Raw genomic sequence first — 19,670 nt, forward strand, 5'->3', positions numbered from 1 at the left:
CTCATCTCATTCATTCCCACTTCTTCTTCCATTGCTCTTTTTCTCACATCTTCTGGCTGCCTCACGGAGCCACACATCCCTGTAATCCATTGAGAATGGAAGGAGAGAGAGAGAGAGAGAGAGAGAGAGAGAGAGAGAGAGAGAGAGAGAGAGAGAGAGAGAGAGAGAGAGTGCTCGAGGGGGGAAAAGGATGGGAAGAAGGCTTTTCTGTTCTCCCTTTCAATTTCAACACAGACCAGACGCCCCGGATTTGAATGTCGAGAATTAAAAATGGAAGGCAACTGGGACACTGAAAGCCCTGGTGCCTGTCATGTGCGTGGACATACTGTATTGATGTATAATGGAATATATTTGCATTATATTGAAATCCAAGCATAAAATACCAAAAAAAATACACACACACAAAAATATATATCGTCGTTGTCGGGTGGAAACCTCGTATCGCCAAGTTTCAAATGTGTACGTTCTTTTGCAAAGTAAAGCCCTGCTTCATCATACAAGGCCGTCGCACAAAAGTAGTGAAAACAGCAGATCTACGAGCACACAACGCCTCGCGGTGCGAGGCGTTGTATGCTTGTAGATCGGCTGTTTTCACTAGTTTAAATCGTTTTTAAAATGATAAATGCAAAACGAATGGTATACAAGGTTTTCACCCGACAACGACCATATATACCGGTATCTGGAGAGAGGTTATTTTGGTCTATTTTGCATCATCCTGCTACGGTACCTGATGTCAGTATTCAATGTGAAACAGAGGTCACCATATGAGAGGAAAAAGATCAGAAGCGTTGTCACGCAAACACTAGTCCATGTGCACTTTGCATGACCCTATACCATATGCGCAATCTTCATGAATTGCTGTAGTATTTCATGTGTGCTTATGCGAGCAGGTGCATGCATGCATGCGTGCGATTTTGTGTAGAATAAGTATTTGTTCATCTTCATTTTATAGCTCTATCTCATCCGCCCTCTCATTGTATTGTAATGTACTTGTGTGTGTGCAAGCACAATGGTGTGTGTTTGTGTGTCTTTGTGTGTGTGTGTGTGTGTGTGTGTGTGTGTGTGTGTGTGTGTGTGTGTGTGTGTGTGTGTGTGTGTGTGTGTGTTTGTCGGTGTGTGACATCCATCCCGTGGATTAAGAATAATAATGCCCTGCCAAACTAGGCCAATGCTGTATATTAGCAGCAAGATGTACTGTGTTGGAGCCTGCATCTGTGTGTGTGTGTGTGTGTGTGTGTGTGTGTGTGTGTGTGTGTGTGTGTGTGTGTGTGTGTGTGTGTGTGTGTGTGTGTGTGTGTGTGTGTGTGTGTGTGTGTGTGTGTGTGTCTGTCAGGGTGAGCTGAAGCAATGCGATGCCAGGCGTTTCTCAACTGACCCTCTGTTGCCCCACGGCCAACAAGCTGTTATCCTTTCCCCCGCATAGCGTCGGAACAGAAGTATTCCAGTTTGAAACACAACTCCTTCCGTGCGTGCAGCGCTACAGAATGGCTCATTTTCCAGAGGGCAGCTGTGTTTGTAAAGGCGTTGCTGTATTTGCAACATAACGCTTTGGTAAGCAGGGTTATCTGATTCTGCTTAGGGAGACTATAGATAACGTTACACGTTTGCTAACACCGGCCACCCTGGCATCGTTTATGTCTCGTGCGTATAGCGTCGTCGTCGGGTGGAAACCTCGTATCTCCCAAGTCTCAAATGCGTGCGTTCTTTCGCAAGGTAAAGCCCTGCTTCATCATACAAGGCCGTTGCACAAAAGTAGTGAAAACAGTGAGAGGCGTTGTGTGCTTGTAGATCGTCTGTTTTCACTAGTTTAAATCATTTTTGAAATGATAAATGCAAAACGAACGGTTTTGGACATACAAGGTTTTCACCCGACAACGACGATAAGAGCCTTGTGCCATGCAACACCAATCATCCTTTTTTTTTTTTCCTGGAATTGCTGCCTTGACACTGGCGAGAAGCCAAAACCCATATTTATCACAAGAGACATGCATAGCAGTTGGAAACACCATCATGTATTTTTTCTCACTTAAAGAAAAACTATTTTAGAGCAGGGGTCTTCAACAGGGGGTCCGGGACCCCTAGGGGGTCCTCAGAGTTACTACAGGGGGTCCTCCAAATCTTCCAGTCCTTTTTATATTAACAACTTGAACCCTAGTGTCCTTAGCCTCGGGAACCCAGGCTTTTATTTTATAGTGTCCTTAACTGGAGCCAAAAATAGCAGATCTACAAACTCTCAACGCCTCGCAGCGTGAGGCGTTGTGAGCTTGTAGATCGGCTATTTTCGGCAAAGAGGTTTGGTGTAGAGGAGAAAAAGAGCAGACTGAGTACCGAGTAAAAGGTCAAGTTTATTAGGTTATGACGGCTCAAGTGGTTAAATATCTCAAAATACAAATTGACATGAATCCAAAATACACAGATGAATTGCTGTCAAACAATGCAATTATCTATGAAAAGGTTGTGGGGGTCCCTGCTTCATCTCTCTCTCTACTAAGGGGTCCTTGGCCTGAAAATGTTGAAGACCCCTGTTTTAGAGTACAATATGTTGTACGATTTAGGATTCCACATTCCGACATTGGCAACATGGAATTAATTTGCATGAGATAATTGACTGATCTGTCTGTATGCTACCATATTGTGGTGCAGCGGGACACTCCTTGCGGTCAGAGCAAACTGAAAGATGGTCCGGTCACTATACCACACTGACAGCGAAAGCCCAAGGCACCCAACACCAGATGCTCAGGTACACACGGAAATCCTCAGTACTTGTTTAACACAGCAGGCGTACAAGTGAAACCACGGATGAAGCAGTAAAATCTATCTGTCTGTCTCTCTGTCTATCGAAAAGTAATTTCCCCTCTCCCAGGGAGCAGAAAATGCTCCATTTCCTTTCCAAAGATGACAGCATGTCACGCCACGTAATGATAGAGATTTTCAAGACATTGCTAAAGACACTGAACAATACAGAGGACAGATGTGTGATGTACTGCATGTCATGTAGGCGATCCCCTGACAACATGCTCTTATAGATGTGTGTGTGTGTATACTTTTATTACTATGCTTGTGAGGGCCAAATGGTCCCACAAGAATAGTAGAATGTGAGAAATAGACATTGTGAGGAGGACAGTTTTCCTGTTCCTCACAAAAGAAATGGTTGTTTTATGGTTAACACAATGATTTTAGGTTCGGCTTGTACTCTACCTTATCGTAACTGTCGGGTGGAAACCTCGTACCGTATCTCCAAGTTTCAAATTTGTACGCTCTTTCGCAAAGTAAAGCCCTGCTTCAGCATACAAGGCTGTCACACAAAAGTAATGAAAACAGCACACTGTGTGCTTCTAGATCGGCTGTTTTCACTAGTTTGAATCATTTTTAAAATGATAAATGCAAAACGAACGGTTTTGGACATACAAGGTTTTCACCCGACAACGACGTTATAGTACATTTAGGGAAATATTCCGGTTGGGTTCAGGCATTTAGATGGAAGGTTGAGGGGTTAGAGTTGGCGACGCAGCACGACACGTTGTGAGCTTCTAGATCGGCTATTTAGAGCTTATAGATCGGCTATGTTTAACTGAGGCTCTAGTGTGTGTATGTGTGTGGGGGGGTCATCTGTGTGCATGTGTGTGCTTTCCAGTTGGGTTTGTATGTGTATTGTACGTAATGTATGTATGTGTGTGTGTGTGCATGTATGTTGTATGTATGTAAGCCCATGACCAGTGTTTAGATTAGAAAGGAGATTAGTGTGATAAGTATGTGGTTGGGTAGGATCCCCATACATCCTTGCTGCTGATGGATGGGCTGAGGTCACCATTCAATGTAATAAGATGAAATGGTCAGGTTCACGTGGTTCAAAGGTTATCCCCTGGGGGGATTAGGTTAGGGTGTGAAACTGATCTGAGTGGAGTTATTTTTTTTTAAATAGATCCTGTCACTTTTATGTGGCTGTTTGGTATTTGCTGACATACACACACAGCGTGGGTCCCAACACAGTGTAAAAAGATGTCTCATTATGGTTTGACACCCTTAGTCAACATTAAACAGTAGACTGTACAATCCTCAGTGTTAACTTATCCATTTGTCATTTGAGAGTGTACAAATGTAAGCCCACATTTACATTTATAGAGTAAATCGTAAAACCCTGTATCTCCAAGTTTCAAATGTGTACGTTCTTTCTCAAAGTAAAGCCCCTCTTCATTATACAAGGCCGTCGCACAAAAGTAGTGAAAGCAGCAGATCTACAAGCATACAACGCCTCGCGGTGCGAGGCGTTGTGTGCTTGTAGATCAGCTGTTTTCACTAGTTTAAATCATTTTAAAAATGATAAATGCAAAACCAACGGTTTTGGACATGTATGCAAGGTTTCCACCCGACAACGACGAAATATAACAATGGCCCAGGACACTTCTATATTACTTTTCATTAGGATGTTAACAGTAGTTAAAATAATATCTCTTAGCAAATCTCTGCAATGTTTGTATCATAATGGCCCCTTAACAGTACTCCCTTTGAGCTGTATAACAGATAAACAATGATGTGTCCTGATTTGAACTCAGAGCTCTCAATTGGAGTTCACAAAAATGGCCCAGAAGTGCTAATTGCAATCTAAAAATAGGTTATTGCTGTCCTCCCTATTGTTTCAACAGCGTCAATAGCGCCAATGTGTTGTTTGTAATACGGTAGTGTGTGTGTGTGTGTGTGTGTGTGTGTGTGTGTGTGTGTGTGTGTGTGTGTAGTTGCCAAACAAAGCCTCAGAACACAATGGCGCCACTGTATATTCCTAGACTTAGTGGTGAGTAGGGATGGGACGATATGAAGATTTCATATCACGATTATTGTGACAAAATAAAACACGATTTACACTATTATCGCGATAATCAAAATCTATTATCCTGAGCGGAACGTTTGCCAAAAAATAGCAGATCTTGCGACGCGATGTGAGCTCGTAGATCGGCAATTTTTTAAGGCAAAAGACATTTGATAGAGAGTGAAAGAAATACTATTTCAAGTACGTATATTATTAAGTACCTTTTACCAATTATAGAGGGGTTAAGTGGTACCGGATATGCAGCTCTGCAAATAAAAGGTGAATTGATCCCAGTGCATGACGGAGGACGATATCACGATAAATTAAATCTCTGTGATACGATTATCGTGAGTGTTTTTTATCGCGATAAACGTTAATATCGCGTATCGTCCCATCCCTAGTGATGAGTGACCTCGCAGCACTTGAGACCTTCAATATGGTTTCTATCCTCAGCCATTAATGTCAGCCCATGAGAGAAAACAGATTAGGCTGGCAGAACAGAGTAATATGGTCCATGTTGATGTGAAAGAAATCTGTCTGTTCTGCAGCTGAAGCATCTCAGTGTGCCCAACTGGCCCAGAGCAGTGCAGCTATTATTGCTGTGTGCCCATCCGTGAGTAATGGGATCTGACTAGAGTTAGCTTAGCGTTAGCTTAGCAGGTGCACTCATCTGTGAATAGCAGAGGCCCCGGATAGTGTTAGCTTAGCCTTAACTTAGCCAATCGGGCACCCATTTGTGAGTAATGCACTGCGACTAGTACCAAGAAAGCCTATTCATCTCTATGGGAAGCCTAGCTCTGACCCAGTAAGTAAGTGAGTGGTAGACTGTTTCTAATGACCTGTGCATGAAAGGAGACCCTATTTGATTAATTCCCACCCTTGTGTTTCTAACGAATTAACTCTGATTAAGTGGGCACTTGGCAGACCCCGGGGCAGCCATGGTGGGCTAAGTGACGCGCTAATTGGACATGCATTACTATTGGCATTAGAAGTAATGTCTTAAGTCACTGGATCACTGCAAAATTCAGCTGCCTGTTAACTGATGTTTGATGAAGACGAAGCCGCAACGTGGCCCTAATGAGACAATGGAAGACGTCTGATAGCACAATAGTCACACTAACAAATGATGCACTGTAGCCATAATCCATTTTGCTGCTATAAATCAGAGCTTGACATTGTTTTTAACCACTTGAAGCCGAGAGCCCTATTTAGAAGCTCTTATTAACTGCAGCTCTTAAGAAAGTTCCGCCTCTTAAATTAAGAGGAGGAGGCGTGACAAATTGCCATTTTGTTATTTTGAGTGCGGTAATTTGCGCACTACGCCAAGGTGCTGTGCGTAAAAGGCAATGAATTATTCATGAGCGTGTTCTTGCGTAAAATGAAACCAAATGGAGCTACCAAATTATACAGGTCCATTTGGTGGATAAATAAGTTGGACCCCTGTTACTGTAGATCTTTAACTCCTGAGAGCGTAAAATGAAACCAAAAGTAGGCTTCCCAAGAAATCTTTATTTTTAAAAATCACCTTAGAATTGACCGAGATGTGGGTCATGATGCCCGAGTGGTCTTACCATGGATTTGTGCGCTCTGTCCGTGAGAGCCGAAGTCGCGTATTAGCTTGATATCATTTGATAGGGAGACGATACAGTCATGGTCGGTTCAGAATTGACCGAGATATGGCAGAGTCAAACTGCTGCGTCCTTATACCAAATGGACGCGCGTTGGGAAGCCAACTTTTCTCAAGACATGCTATGACCATGTCTAAGCACTATGCGTTATGTTTTTTTAAGTCAAGGTTCAAAATAGCAGCTACCGTATTGCGCCCCTTAATTTACATACCGTATGAACACTCCCCCATGCGTTAAATACTGCCGAGTCTTAAACCATAAGTGATTGCGTCCAGCGCCACTTGCATAATAATGATTGTGCATAAGATGGTGCCGTTATCACTTAATTAAGGAATAGGAGCTGGGAATAAGAGATTCTAAATAGGGCTGAACATTCTGGGAAAAGGATATAGCTCCGGGGACCCAGGTCACCAAAGTATGCACCACTATGGCAGATACTTAGATTTTAATTGCGTGTTAAGTTAAACTCATCTCCTTAAATAGCTCATCGTTTCAAATGTTTTCTCATTATCACTTGCGCGTGGCAGACGGACAATGGCCTTGTCAGCGTGTTTATTGGTCCCGACAATGCAATTTAATTTCTCCAACAAAAGCGAACAGCTGATAATTTGCTCTTTATGTCCCTGGTCTGATGTTAATGTGTTTTAAGTTATGACACCAGCCGGCTGGCCGCCCACTCTGGGGGCGAGCTGCTCATGCCACTATATCCTCACTGTCGGGCAGAAAACTCGTATCTCCAAGTTTCAAATGTGTACATTTTTTCGCAAAGCAAAGCCCTGCTTCATCATACAAGGCCGTCGCACAAAACTAGTGAAAACAGCAGATCTACAAGCACACAGGCGTTGTGTGCTTGTGGATCGGCTGTTTTCACTAGTTTAGTTCATTTTTTAAATGACAAATACAAAACGAAAGCTTTTGGACATACAATACAAGGTTTCCACCTGACAACGACTATATGGGTCCCATACCTCGACTCATCTGACACGGCTGACTCAGACCTCATTTAGGAAATCATCAGCCTACCGCCCACCACCATGTCATCGCTGTCGGTGGAAAGCTTGTATGTCCAAAAGCGTTAACTTTTCAGGAAAAGAAAATGTGTTCCAATGGATCCCATGTTATGATATAGTCAACAGCTGTTGTTTGCACTTTTCATTGGTTCTATACAGATCCATCTCAGAACATTTGAATATTGTGTAAAAGTTAATTTTCTTCTGTAATATAATGATCTTTTTTAAACTTTCATATATTTTAGATTCATTGTGCATGCAATGAAATATTATTATTATTATTATTATTATTATTAGATTTGTTTTTGGGCTTTTATGCAGGAAATGGGGGGAGAGATGGGGAGTGACACGCGGCAAAGGTCGTCCAGATCGGGAATTGAACCGGCGATGCTGCCAGGCATCCATGCCTATGTGGCCATGCCTAAGTGGTATGCGCCTGGATCAGTAGGCCAGCGGGCGCCCCAACTCAAAAGAAGGATTTATAATACAGAAATGTAAAACTTCTGAAAGGTTATGTTAATTTATGCACTCAGTACTTGGTATGGAATACTTTTGAACAAAATGTGTTCAAAAGTATCGATGAAGACATGTAATGTCTTCATCGATGCGGCGTGGCATGAAGGTGATCAGCCTGTGGTACTGCTGAGGTGAGGCTGCTGAGGCTGAGGTGGCTTTGATAGAGGCCTTAAAGTGGACATGACATCCAAAAATCATTTTTTTATTTTTTTTAATGTTTTTTTTATGTTTCCTGACCTCAATTACACAAAAAAAACCACCAACTTTTAACTTGCAGTCGTTCCCCTGTTATCTGTGGATTTGTGCCAGTTTCTGCATAATGAGTCTCAGACGCGCAGTTCATTGGCTGCTGGACTCATGCGTCGACAGTCGATTCACCAGGCCAGTTTGCTGGTCAGTTAAGGCCAGTAATACCATGGTCAGTACACCAGTTACAGTACTAGTAGTTTTGGCTCTGTGGGCAGGTACCAAAACTACTAGCTTCTGTAAAGGAAATCCTCATCTCAATGAAGCTTGTCAACCTACGGAAGCACAAAGTGCTCTAAAATCCCCGGGTAGATGGCTGTCTTGACTCTGAACTTGATAAAACAGAGAGTGGTCAAAACCAGCATTGCATTGTATTGCTGGTGTTGGTCCACTCTGTTTTATCAAAACGAAACGTAAACAGTTGAAAAAGGGAGATACAAGGTTTCTGCCCGACAGCCACGATATACGCTATGCATATGGATGTCTGCTTGGCACAGACTGTAATTACTCATTGCCTGTCCCCACTATCGGCAGAAACCAAATGTGCACGCACGCACGCATGCATGCACGCACACACGCACACACACAAACAGTTGGCACACATACTGTACTAGGCCAGTTTGGCCAACATCATTACCCTATATTTAGCCCATTCAATTTAAACACAAGCACACACACATGCTGAAGTCTCTGGATGAGAAGCGTGCGATATCGATCTAATCAGGACGCTCAATAACCATTTAGTGCTTTGCTCTTCTGAGACGTATAGGCTGCTCTCCTGACTGTAAGCAGAAATAGACCAACATTCCACCCTCTCACACTTCCCATTGTATACTGTATGTACACTCACACACACACACACACACACACACACACACACACACACACACACACACACACACACACACACACACACACACACGGACACGGACACATCCTCAGGGTTACCTAGCATTAGCATCTGGTCTCCCTCTTCTGCTCCACGCATGTCTTTTCCTAAGCAAACTTAGCTACAGTATAGCAATCTTGCCTCTACACATTTTGTACTAACTAGCCCTTACCCGTTCAAAGATATGAGCTCCGAAATGATGTGCAGTGTGTGGGTTATGGGGTGTGCACTGTGCACACAGTATATGAGGGATGGAAAGTAGCTTTAACTGGTGCTTGCATGATAATATGTAGGAGCATCAATTAAAAGAAATACCCGTTTCGTTTAATGGCTACAGAGATGTGTACCAATCTGCATGATTTTTGGACAACATCTGCAACAGGGCCAGACAACAACCCCCCCCCCCCCCCTACACACACACACACACACACACACACACACACACACACACACACACACACACACACACACACACACACACACACACACACAGCTGGTTAAACATGTTGCCTCATGCTAGATGCAGAATAGATATGCCTCATGCTAGATGCAGAATAGATAGTAGATACACCATAAAAATGCTAATATACAGCATATGATTTGTGAAAGTGACAAACGGGCTTCACAGTTATGTCAGGTGTGTTCATATGCTAATGGTGATGCGATTTCAGATCAATTGCTCCAGCCACTGAGGAGAAACGCTGTGACAGACACTCACTCACTCACTCACTCACTCACTCACTCACTCACTCACTCACTCAGACAGACAGACATTCGCAAAATTATAGTATAGATGTAGCATCTCAGCTTTTCATATACCCCATGTCTTCATGTGTTAGTTTAGTGCGTGGTGCATTTCAAAGTGTATTTATACACTGCCACTCACTGATTCTGTTCATTTGGCCAGGGCCCGTCCACATTATACTGTAGCTCTGCTTATCACTGAAGTGATTGAGGGCAGAGGAGATGAACCATGAGGGCAGGCTAAATGAAACATCTCTGTGTGCTTTGGAAGAGTCAGAGCCAATAAAATGAGCCTTCCAAATTGACCAACTGCAGTACACTTTTAAATAGCATCGCCATTCTAACTTTCTGTCTTCTAACTTTTTGTGTTTTTTTGTAAATTAATGCTCTACTTGATCATACAACAGGCTCACACAAAAGTAGCAGATCCACAAACTCCAAACACATTTAGAGCTTGTAGATCTGCTGCTTTTTGCTACTTTTGAATCCTGAAAAGTAACAGCTTTGGACGTAATGAGGTTTCCGGCGACAGACGATGGGCTCTATTTTGATTGTCTTAAAGGGATATTCCACTTTCAACAGGGAGCAGTGGAAGGGCCTCTCTCCCCACACACACCCATTGTAACTTCAAACTTCATTTTAACCATGATAGATTCATTATTTTTTCTGGTGACTCATACTACCCTCCTAATACGTGAGCAGGCCGTGTTTTTTCTATAACTTTTTTCATTTATTTTTAATAATTATTTGGGAAAATGGAAAAAATGAAATACAAACAAATAATTATTAAAAATAAATGAAAAACGTTATCGAAAAAACACGGCCTGCTCACATATTAGGAGGGTAGTATGAGTCACTAGAAAAAATAATGGGGGATTTTAATGAATCTATCATGGTTAAAATTAAGTTTGAAGTTACAATGGGTGTGTGTGGGGAGAGGCCCTGGGCCTGGAGGGCCTGGTAACATTTACATCAAATATCTAAATATTCAATCAAGCTAATTAAAAACTGTTCAGGGTGTTCATAAAAGCCTGATTAGATGATAAAATTACAAAAAGTTTTTTTGAAAGTGAAATATCCCTTTAAAGGAGCTATAGTCAACCTTTTCTTGAAAAACGGATGCTAAAATAAAAATAATGTTTCGAAAATATTTTATAAAAAATAAGCTTCATATATGTGTTTCTATTCAAAAATGACTACAAAAAGTGTAAAATAATGATAAAATAATCATTTTGGCCATTGTCAGACCGACACTTTGTTTACATTCTTGTCTATGTTAGACTAGGATGTAAACAAAGTGTCAGCCCGACAATAGCCAAAATGATTATTTTATCGTTATTTTACGCTTTTTGTGGTCATTTTTTAATTGAAACACATATATGAAGCTTATTTTTTATAAAATATTTTTGAAACATTATTTTTATTTTAGCATCCGTTTTTCAAGAAAAAGTTGACTATAGCTCCTTTAAGTACCACCAAACTTTTCGTCGGAAAGGTCCGGTTCAACTACAAAATGCCGTCACTCGCATCCTCAGAAAAGCATTACCCCGGATTAAAGTTCGGAAAGCTGCACATCGGAAAGTCGTAACTCTCAGACTAAAAGTTTGGTGTTCGGAGACAGTATGGACAGGCCTTTAAGTTAAGGCATAAGAGCTGGTACTTAAGACAATCAAAATACAGCCCGATATCTCTCTGAGTCCCTCAACCTCCAGAAACATGTACCTGGCTAGCTCCATTTCTTTCATCCTCCTTATTTGTTATAAAATGGAATTAGTTATACGCTTCAATTCATCAATCCTGACACACGATAGGCCATTATTGCCTGAAGCGTTGTACTTGCATCTGTTCCTGTGACCCCCCCTTGTGCCTTAAGGTTAAGATAACATCTGTGAGCTTACATGCCTGTCCCGGTCCTTCCCACGAGCTGCCTTTCATCTCAGCACTCCTCTTGTTAAAGCCACCGCCATGGCCTTATCACCACCCCCCCCCCCCTTCCCATTTATAAGCGGCTCCAAGAGAAGTTTGTTTGATGTACATGTAAAGTGATGTCTGATGATCTACCGTTCATTCACAATACCAATCAAAAGCAGAGCTGTAAGAAGTACTCAATATTATCACAATATTATTATTGTATTGTTTATTACGGCGTTAAGGTCTTTGTCACTTAAATGCTGCGTGCGGCATGTGGTGCTGATTTTAGATATTATATCTGCTGCTGGGTACTAGCACATACACATTTCATGGCCAGACAAATATCACTGTAAATCTGCAGAGGGCAGATTTGTCTGGTTTCCAGGCTACACATTTCATACATCCATAATAATACATCATCATTTATCACTCAATGCATGTTTTGTAATATTGATCTAAATCTGCAAAGTAACTATAAAGCTGTCAAATAATTCTAGTGCAGTAAAAACGTTGTCTCTGAGATAGTGGAGTAATGTAGAAGTAAGAATTATTACAAGTACCGTAAGTGGGGCGCCCGCTGACCTAGCGGTCCAGGCGAATACCACATAAAAGGCCCCACAGACGAAACGCGATGTTGGGTCGGATCAGATCTCGTGCTCTCGGGTTTATCGGTGTTCATTTCAAACGACAGTAATCCTCGGTCTTGAATTCGGGCCCGGTATATCCCGCTGTGCCAAGTGAAATATCTGAGACCATTACAAATGAGCCAGATATCCTGGATGACCACCCCTAGCGATCTCGGGCCAGAGTTGATTGGGGAAAAAGTTTTATTTTATTTTTTCTGGCAGTTGATTGAATAAAGAAACAAGGCTCCAGCCTCGGTTCTCAAACTATGTGTCCCGACCCAACGTGGGGTCGCGGAAGGTGCCATGGGCTCGCACATTGACGACCATACTACTGTGTATAACGTCTATTTGCCCTTCAACTATAAAATATATATTGTTTTTTATGAGACACGCATTGTAATTAGGCTATGCTCCCAAATCCATTTATTACCTTCTGTTTGCATATGCAATGAGTCCTGCAGTGCTGCCAATCTGTTGAAGGTGAAAATCATGGAGGTTTTTTAGCGAGGTGAAACGCCATCAAAAGCCACCTCGAAGATGCAGGTTGGAACTCACTTATATGGAGCTCAAATTAATCATTACATCATTGCGCGAAACTAGGCCAGATAAATAATTAGCGCATCAGTTCCAGGTGGTGGTCCGCTCTCAAAAGTGGCCAAGCTTCTTCTCATCATTGAGAATGCTTGCAGGTGTGCATGTTCAATATAGGAAATTGCCCATTACATCAAAGTGAGCCTTTCTCGGCACAAAAAAAGAAAGAGAGGTTTAAACTTGAACTCAGTCTGTGACTGTCCCACCTTAAGCGCCTTCAACCAACACTGTCAGAGTAGCACTTGTATAGGTCGATTTAGAACCCTTTTAATTTATTAATATATTAGGCTGAGTCGTGAACCTTTTTCATGTAATAGGCCTATCCATCTTCGCGTTCGTTGATAGCCAAAAGCAGATACAAGCTCACAATGCACTGTGCCATAGCTGCGTCTACAGAGAACAGATCTGTTATTTTGGGAACATAGCCTAACCATGCTGCGCATTTTGATGACCAAATAATCCTGTGTGCACTGTAATATTACGTGGGAATGATATACCTTTGTGGGAATGATATACCTTTTTGAACAATAGCCTAAATTGCGTGGTGTTAATGAGTTGTGGTCATACAACACCAAACAAAACAAGAAAAAAGACCGCACGTAGTAAAAAAGAAAAAAAAATCCCAAGGAATGTATGTCTCTCTGACTTTGAGTATGATGACATTAGGCTATATGAATAATAATGTGGCATATAGCATCAACCAGCATTTTAACGGCAACCAGCCAGACATTGGGCTTTGCAGGCATGGGCTTTGCCGACCAAAATAAATAAATAATGAATATATTGTTGTAACCAACAGCGTGAAGCGAACGACGCGTCCTCTCCCTTTCCACACATTCCCCAGCTTATGGAGATGGTAACCAAATGGACCCTATTAATCTTCTTGAGGGCGTAAAATGAAACCGCCGTAGGCCTATGGCTCCATTTGGTTTCATAATCATGCGTGTTGAAATATTAGCGCTACAAGCTCACGACATTTTGATCTTGTGTTGAATGTCTCACTTTATAGATAGGCCTATTATAATTATATATTCAGTTATTTTTTGGCAAGCGAGACATTTGGCTCTGCATGACTACTAAATATTAAGTTAACTATAAAAATAAGAACAGATATTGCATCTGTGATAAAGTGGAAAGGATCCCAGCGCGCGTCTCGCTCCTCTGGTAGGTGTAGCCTAAATTGTTTTACGCATAGTTAAGAAGGGCATAATAATGCAGTCGTCCAGTATGATTTCATTCACTATACATATTTTAAAAGATTACAGTCTCCATCACTGCCACTCTTCTGGAATGTTTGTACCCAAACTTTCGCAGTGTGCAATGTGATGCGCATCCAAGACACGGCTGAGAGTGTCGCATCTCCAATATCATTGATTTAATAAAATCCATTGCCTCATCCAAGCCTTCAACCAACTGTCCAAAAAAGGATGATGATAGCCCAATTTATTATTATCTTTTATAAATATAAAAAATATATTATATATATATGGGGAAAGGCTTTCGGGGGTCATCCCGAAATCTGATCGGGGAGCCTCGGCTCCGGGATCGGCTCAATGTGTACGGGCCTTAAGCTCTGATGCCTGTGACAGCGTGTCGTGGGTTCGAGTCCCGATCCCAACAGCCTTTGCTGCGTGTCACTCCCCGTCTCTCTCTCTCCGTTTCCTGTCCACCTACTGTACTGTCAATAAAGACAATTAAGCCCCAAAAATATCTTTTAAAAAATGGTAAAAATTAAAAATGGTTCTGAGCCTGAGGTACAGTATTTGTTTTGAGTATATCGTCTCTGTCGGGGGGAAACTTCATGTCCAAAACTGTTACTTTTCAGGATTTAAGTTCAAAAACATAAAAAGTAGCAGATCTACAAGCTCATAACATGTCGCTTAGCACCCCATTTCGAGCTTACAGATCTGCTACTTTTGATGTTTTTATCTGATGCTGTCGTATGATCAAGTAATTTACGCAAGAAAAAGTGATAGAATATGGAGATAAATAGGAGGCTTCTGCCCGACAACAACGATATCGTCGTTGTCGGGTGAAAACCTCGTATGTCCAAAACCGTTGGTTTTGCATTTATCATTTTAAAAATGATTTAAACTAGTGAAAACAGCAGATCTACAAGCACACAACGCCTCGCACCGCGAGGCGTTGTGTGCTTGTAGATCTGCTGTAGATCTGCTGTAGATCTACAAGCACACAACGCCTCGCACCGCGAGGCGTTGTGTGCTTGTAGATCTGCTGTTTTCACTACTTTTGTGCGACGGCCTTGTATGATCAAGCAGGGCTTTACTTTGCGAAAGAACGTACAAATTTGAAACTTGGAGATACGAGGTTTCCACCCGACAACGACGATACGTACTTAGTTCCTTCCCAGCGCTGCGGTGGAGACGTGGAGTGCCTGTGCGGCGGGTGAATTGGGAAACAAAGAGGAACAGTGACAGCTGTGCCTGTTCCGCTCGGGGGAAATGGTAAGCACAGCGTGGAGAGATGGTGACGTACGTGTGAGAAAAGTTCATTAACCACTTGAACCCTTTAGCACCCAGATGTTTGGGCATGTCATTATAGGGGGACAAAAAAGAAACGTGCATTGTTTTTAATAGACAATCTTTTGAGCTTGTAGATGAAAGTTGGGAACATTTTCTAAAAAATAGATAGCAGAAATACAAGCTCACAAAGCATCGCACACGTATTGTGAGCTTGTAGATCCTCTATTTTTGGTTAATGTTCCCCCCAGGATAGGGATGTGAGGGTTCAAGTGGTTAATCAAAACAAAGTCCCTAGCACACAAAGATTTGGCGGCCCCCTTGCAGTATATCTCTGAGGACCCCCTAGGGGTCCCAGACCCCCTGTTGAAGACCCCTGATTTGGAGCATAATTTGTGGTTAAGTGATTAATGCTTTTTGGATGGGTTAGTATTTTCTGTTCCTCTGCCTTGACGCTGCCACGGTTTGTCACATCCACTCCGGTGCTTTCAGAAGACATACAGTACCTTTTGGAATGCTTTTTCAACCGAGCATAAAACCGCCAGTTGAATGAATATCCCCGGTGGACGCGTCAAAGTTTATCACGCGTCTTTCGCTGTGACTTGAAAGTGGCCCAGATAGCCATGGGTTGACTTTGTAATCCCCGCCATCTGTTGTGTAGATCAGAATCCTACTGTATGGCGACATTATGTAGGCCACCCTCCATCCATCCCTCTGTCCATCCCTCTATCCCGCCTGCACAAATCAAAGGGTAAAGATTGGCGCTGTCTTAATTCCATCTAAATCTCTATCCCTCCACGGAGCCCCCTCCCACTCAGCGGGGCTCTGTTCTGATGCCTCCCTTGCTTCCATGTGTGATTAGACTGAGGACCATAGCTGAGGAGCAGGCACGTGCACACATAGACATCAAAGGGGGCTTGAGCCCCTGCCCTTTTATCTGTCTGTAAACACTGCCCTTTCCAGACCATAAATGCAATTTTTACTATGGTAAAAGAAATGCAAATGCCCTATTTCCACGCCATACCTGAAGGAGGCAGCATTCAATAGAATTGCCTTGTCAGAAACTTTCCTGAACTTAAATGCAGCATCTTATGCTGAAAGAATTGCCCTCTCTGTGTAGAAATCCATGCCATTACGCCACATCTCCAGTATTGACTTGGTTATGCTTAGTTCAGTGTGGTTTCAACCCTCCAAGCTCACAACGCGTCGCAGCGCGACGCATTGTGAGCTTGGAGGTCTGCTATTTTCGGTGCTTCCACCAAAAGGCCCTTTTGGAAATTCCAGCCCCTGCCTCTCTAGCATTCTCTGCACGTCCCTGCCGAGGACCGACTTGCACTCAAACATGGCTGCCGAATGAGGTGGGGCTTTGCCCCGCCATAAAACATCCATTGTTTTATCCATTGTTGAAACCAGGGATTTCCTCTTCTCCCCACACTGTATACTACCCTCTGCCAAAAATGATTTCAAATATTAATGCAATTGCTTTCGCTTCAGCCCCTGCCCCCGCAAAATATTTAGACATGACTGTTGGGAAAGTAGGAGTTAGGGCAGAGAGAGAGAGAGAGAGAGAGAGAGAGAGAGAGAGAGAGAGAGAGAGAGAGAGAGAGAGAAGCCTAAGGCAGAAGAGAGCAGGAACAGGGAGCCAGGCAGAGGTAGAAGTGGGGATCCTTGGTTTGCATCCCCCTCCTTATTGCGTCAGTCAGTGTGACAGAAATACTTATGTAACCCCCCCCCCCCCCCCCCCCCTCCCAGAGATATGGAGGAGAGAAAGAGAGACTGGTGAGGAGGATGAGAGCGAGAGAGAGGGTGCAACCAAAGAGTTGTGGAGGAAGAGAGGAGACATAAAGGTTAGTATAAGACAGAGAGCAGCGAGGCTAACATGGATGGGGAGAGGAGCGGATCAGAGGTGGGGGGGGGGGGGGGAGAGAGAGAGAGAGAGAGAGAGAGAGAGAGAGAGAGAGAGAGAGAGAGAGAGAGATTGAGCGATCCCAATCTAACGTTACCTTGCCTTTTAGCATGGCTCTGCTGGATTTACACTTTTCATTTGTTTTGTGGGGGAGAGATTACCGAGAGGATTAAGAGAGAGATTCCCCTGTGCCCTCTCTCTCTCTCTCTCTCTCTCTCTCTCTCTCTCTCTCTCTCTCTCTCTCTCTCTCTCTCTCTCTCTCTCTCTCTCTCTCTCACACTCACTCACTCTCAGATATACACATTTATTTTATATCTCTCGCTTTCTCTCTCACAGAAACACACACACACACACACACACACACACACACACACACACACACACACACACACACACACACACACACACACACACACACACGCCTACATGCATATGCTGTACTGTACATATATACCAGATATGGACTGCACAGTGCACATGTACATGCATAAACTGCGCAGACATACAGTAGACATGTCTAGACACACTGACATACCGTACGTGAAGCACACGTGCACACACACACACGCGCACACACACACGCATGCACACGCATGCACACACACACACACACACACACACACACACACACACACACACACACACACACACACACACACACACACACACACACTCCTTATTCAGGTAGAGAGTTCACCAGTACATCTGTCTCTCTCTCTCTCTATGTCTCTCTCTTTCCCCCTCTCCCCCTCTCTCGATGTCTCTCTATCTCTCTTTCTCCCCGTATCTCTCTGCTGGTGCTCATCCCATCCTCGCGTACACTGTTCTGTCATTCTGCCCACTCTCTTCTTCTTCTCTCCTCCTTAAAGCCTTAGCCTTTCTCTCTCTCTCCCTCCCTCCTTTTTAAACAGCAAAAAGCAATTTCTCTCCCTTTGTCAGGGCGGTTGGCAGTAAGCTCTTAAGTAGGGATTTTCTGGTTTGGCTGGAATGCCATTAGGCGAGCTTGGCGGTGACGTGCCATGACTGACGCGCAGAATCTTTTTGATGTCGTGATGTCACAATCCAGCGAAGGCCGTGGTTATGATATTGTTGGCGTTGCCGCAACGAGGAGCTTTAGTGGTCATGTCAGGAGTAAGTCTTCATAAATCCTTTATGGTGCGCGAATATTAAGCTTCTCTCTCGCGGTGGTTCAGGGACAGAGGAGAATCCTGCCGCGCTCACACATACAGTAGTCACGGATGAAACGGCACACAGAATATGTGTATATCATACGCAGAATAGGCCACGCCAAAAAAGCAAGCAACCTGAAAGACAAACATGCACAAACGTATAGATAATTTGAAAGACATTCCGTTGTAGGTTTGTTTATATGCGTGCATACTGTACATATTGACACACACGCACGCACGCACGCACGCAGGCGCGCACACTTTCTGATGTACTAGGATTTCGTCCTTGACAGGTCGAAACCTTCCAAAACCGATTGTTTCGTAATTATCATTTTAAAAAGTATTTAAACTTGTGAAAACAGCCGATCTGCATCTAGATCTGCTGTTTTCACTACTTTTGTGAAGTTTTTGTTTTGTATTTGTATTTTTGGTGAATCCTCTCTCTCTCTCTCTCTCACTCTCTTCCTTTCTAGTATTATTTTGTCACTCTGTCCTTTCTTCTAGTCACACACAGGCCATGTGGCATCGCCTGACTAGTATGCATAAAAGGATTAGATTTATTTTAATACAATAGAAATCTCAGAGCTAAAGTGTTGTCCTCACTCATGATGGACCGTACAGATTACACATATACAAGGACAGTTAAATACCATATACTGACTGACACATAAGTGCACTCATGAAAAGACATGATAATCCATCTCACAATCCATACATACACAGTACACCAGTGGTTCTCGACCTGTGGGTCAGGACCCCCAGGGGGGTCCCCTCATGATTTTTGGGGACTTTTCCCACCGGGCACGATAATTATAAAGATAAATATAACTACATCGTTCTCACCATTGTATTTTTTTTAGTCGGTGTGAACAGTGCCATCCACTTGACTTTTTCCTCCATTTTTTTTTTTTTTTGTTATCAATTATTTTTATTTTCCATAACATGAAATTAGAGACATACATATGAATAGAACAAGAAAAAGCATTTTTTTTACAGTAACTATACTTTTATATTATAACTATAGTGCTCAGTGTGAATGGACCTTTAGTCTATAAGAGTAGCCTACTTATAGTAGATACAACTAGTAAGACGCCTCAGGGCGACAAGCTTTTAAGGACTTTTAAGACCTTGATACCTCAAAAAGAAAGAA

General features: G+C 42.8%; 1 protein-coding gene across 1 annotated transcript in view; it reads left to right on the plus strand.

The window, feature by feature from the left end:
• Window positions 1-19,670, plus strand: part of ptprdb (protein tyrosine phosphatase receptor type Db) — a gene marked incomplete at its 5' end in the record, with an annotated part of 121,778 nt that overhangs the window by 3,399 nt on the left and 98,709 nt on the right. The gene's annotated exons all lie outside the window — the stretch shown is intronic.

Source organism: Nannobrachium achirus (assembly GCF_963921795.1).
Source record: "Nannobrachium achirus genome assembly, chromosome: 3".
In the NCBI taxonomy this organism is placed as follows: Eukaryota; Metazoa; Chordata; class Actinopteri; order Myctophiformes; family Myctophidae; genus Nannobrachium; species Nannobrachium achirus.